Source organism: Prionailurus viverrinus, chromosome F2 (assembly GCF_022837055.1).
Source record: "Prionailurus viverrinus isolate Anna chromosome F2, UM_Priviv_1.0, whole genome shotgun sequence".
NCBI lineage: Eukaryota > Metazoa > Chordata > Mammalia > Carnivora > Felidae > Prionailurus > Prionailurus viverrinus.
Genome location: NC_062578.1, coordinates 55,659,217 through 55,663,004, shown reverse-complemented (window position 1 = coordinate 55,663,004; position 3,788 = coordinate 55,659,217). Strand labels below are relative to the sequence as shown.

The following is a 3,788-nucleotide window of genomic DNA, read 5'->3' as shown; positions in this document are numbered from 1 at the left end:
CCTCCACTTTCTTCCCAAACTGGACACTGTGAGGCATTAGAAACAGAAGGAGATGCATGAGCTACAGACTTATGTAGGTTTTATCAGTACCCATAATTGCATAATGTTTCTTACTGGCTTTTGTGTCTCTGATTAAAACACACTGACACAGGCTGACTGGGTACACATGAGTAGCAACATGGAAGCCCATCCTTCTGGCCCAGTCAAGCAGCATAATAAAACTCAGAAAACCAAGCAGCATTGAGTTCCAGGATCCATGCAGAGGGATAGCAAGGGCTGTCTAGCACCGAAAATCCTAAGCAAGAAGGTAAGAAAAGAGCTCAGTAGAATAGACCAGAGGCATCATGCCAGTCAGCTCTGAAAGCAGAAGAAAGAGGTCTTTCTGGCAGAGAAGAGACAGTTGGGTGGCAAGGATGACCTTCCTCATCAGGTACTGGTGGTGTCCCTGCACAACAGGATTTCCCTGCCAGAGGACTTTCACGGCTTCAGGATAAGGACACTGGAACACTACACTGAAATGAGTGAAGTAGCACCAATAGTTTTATGCTGTTATGCCCTGCATTGAAGCATCAGGGGTTTTCACAGCTGCAAGGCCAGGGATCTGCATACTGTGTTAGACATGGCTCAAGTGGCAGATTCCATCCTCTTCCTTCTTGGTTTACTAGAAGGCTGGAACAGCACTGGGGATTACTACCTTTTCTGCCTCTTTGTTCAGGGCCTTCCCACCTATATACACCCACTATCGATGCTGTAGCTGGTATGGAGGAAGACCTTAAGATCCTAATGAAGGCAGACCCTGATAGACACGAATCTTTGTAAACAGAGGTCATCCCAGATCCAATGGAGCTAACCTGTCCCACTAAGGAGGAGCTGAAAGAGGCAAACTATTTCTTGAAGGGAAGTCCCAAGGTGGTAAAGAAGGTTCCCAAAGGGATATCAAATTAGCGTGTAGAATAGATTTTGGATGAGGATGGTGGAAAGTGGTGGGGAAGATGAATATGATGACATGGGACATGAGGATTTTATTGAAGAGGAATCTCAGGAGGAAAATAGTAAAGAGGAACAGAGGGAAGGATATGAAACTATGACTACCGGAGTAGTCTATGACAAGAAAGTGGAGGAAGAGGCTGAGGAAGAAAATGTTGGAGAAATATAAACAAGAAAGACTGGAAGAGATGTCTCCAGATGAAGTAGATACCCACCCCCACCCCCACCCCCATGACATAGCTGCAAGAATTCAATTTCAGAAATACAGAGGCCTCAAGAACTTTTGGACATCTTCATGGGATCCTGAGGAAAGCCTTCTTCAAGATTATGCTTGGAACTTTCTGTTTCAGATCTTTACTAATACTAGGAAGTGCATTTTAAAGAAATTGAGGGAAAAAGAGATTGAAGGAGCTGAGGTTGGCTGATATGTCACGCTTCATGCCTGAAGTCCGTCTCAGTGGTTCAGTACTTCAAGCAAGGAACATTCTTGATTGCATTTTCTCTACTAGCTGATGACCAGAGATGTCAGTAGTGAATCTGGCGCTGAGCCGACACCCAGGCAACACTGAGCCCGTGAAAGCTGAAGAGGAGCTGATCTTCCAGGTGGGTTCAGGCACTTCCGAGCCTCACCTTTATTCTCTGCACACTGCAGGGATAAACATAAATTTCAGAGATTCCTAACTGCTGATGTGGCTTTGGTGGTGACACTATGTGGCCCAATCACTTTTCCTTCTGCATTTGTGCTGCTTTTCAAACAGAATGACAACAGGATGCACAGCCTCATTGCCACAGGCCATCTATTGTCAGTGGATCTGGAGAGAATGGTCGTCAAGAGAGCTGTTTTGAGGGGTCATCCTTTCAAAATTTTTACTAAGCTGATGGTACTGCGTTGCATGCACTTCAACAGAGAGGACGTGTTGTGGTTCAAACCAGTGGAACAGAGAATAAAGTGGGGCCACAGGGGACATATCAAGGAGCTTTTAGGTACTTAAGGCCACATGAGTGCAGTTTTGATGGGGAGCTAAAAATCTCAGGACACAGTACTGACGAATCTCTATAAGATGAATTAATTTTCTCCAAATGGACTTCTGATCCGTATATACCAGAACCAGTACCATGGGTGAAAAGTGGAATTTGGTCAGCAGTGCCTGAGTGGACATGGAATAATGGACCATGGCTACTAGTCAGCACTTTAGGGATGGGAGCCTATAGGTTTTGACTGGGCAAAAATTGTGTTTTCTACTTTATCCTAGAGGTTTGCTGCATTTTTTTTCAAAAGGCCTTTCTTGGCCTTGACATGTGCCTCAGGGAACTATGGATGTTTTTCTATTGCCACTTAAGCTAAAAAATAACCTATTAAATGTTACTAAAACATCTACTTTCCATTAGGATTTTGAAAACTGTTTAAGGAGAGAAGATAAAAAGCTGAAGTAACCAGGAAACAAAATTTCCAGGTGTTTAATGACACCGAATCCCCTCTGATCTGTGTACACTAACCAGAAACAGATTGACAAGGAGCTGGTTTTTCATCCTGCTTCACCCAGGTTAGGGAGGTTAGGTCTACATTTTCACCGCCCTGAGGACAATACAAATGTGTTTTTTTTTTCCTTCTGGAGACTGAAAATGCTGGGGCGGGACAGCAGCCGCCACAGTTCGACAAGCAGATCCATCATCTCTCATACTGCCAGTAGGCTGGACTGCATACTGTTGGAATGGAAGGGAGGAAGAACTGGTGAACTGGAAGAAGGGGAAAGAGCCTCACTGGTTGGCCTTTACAATTAAAGGGCAGATGGGGTTATATGCTCAGTCTGAATTTGCTTCTTGTCATATGTATGTGCCTGCCATTGAAGGGCAAGGATTTTTTTTTTCCATCCTAACTCTGCTTCTGCTGTTGAGAGATTTGTCTTAATACACCTGGGATACCCGCCCACCTTTATTCTCTCAGCACGCTGCAGCAGATAAACATAAATTTCAGAGATTCCTGACTACTGACATGCCCTTGGTGGTGACAATATATGGCCCAATCACTTTTCTTCCTGCATCTGTGCCGCTGTTCGAACAGAATAGCAATGACATGCACAGCCTTATTGTCTCAGGTAATCCATTATTGTCAGTGGATCCAGACAGAATGGTCACCAAGAGAGTTGTTCTGAGTGATTGCACCTGTGGCATGGACTACCTTTGTGAGGATGGTCCAGAGAAGAGGACTGTGAAGAGGCACTGGGGTTAGGTCCTTTTTGGTAGATAATTGTGAGATTCCAGGAATCCAAAAGTGATCTAAAATGGTAAGTGTGTTGGCACATTCTTTGTCTCCACAGATTCCCACTTAGAGGAAACGGTACAGCCAGAAGAAGGCCAGATTAGAACCATTTAAAATATGAATCTCAGGGCAGGAAATTGTGTGTGTACGTGTGTGTGTGTGTGTGTGTGTGTGCTCACGCACGCGTGCATGTGTGTGCATGCATGTGCATGTGTGTGTGTGTGCATGTCTTAGAACAATTATAGTTTGAGAACTAGCCAGGAGGCCATGATGGCTGGAGTGGAGTGAGCAAGAAAGAATGTGGTAGAATAGTCAGAAAAAAGTAGGAGCTAGATCACAATTGTCAGTGGTTCTCAAGAGCACTGGAGGATTTTTTAAAAAATACTCTTGCTTCAGAAATTCCTATTCAGTTGATCTGGGCTAAGGTCCAAGGACAGACAATTTAAAAAGTAGCCTAGATTACTCAAATGAAGTCATATATATTGAAAACCATATATTTAAGCACTTCGGCTTTCCCTCTGAGATAGGAAGCTAGTGGAGA

The 3,788-nt window shown here is 44.1% G+C and overlaps 1 pseudogene; it reads left to right on the top strand.

The window, feature by feature from the left end:
* The first annotated feature begins 256 nt into the window (after positions 1-256).
* LOC125156204 (pre-rRNA-processing protein TSR1 homolog) lies at positions 257-3,217 on the top strand (annotated as a pseudogene).
* Positions 3,218-3,788: the final 571 nt, after the last annotated feature.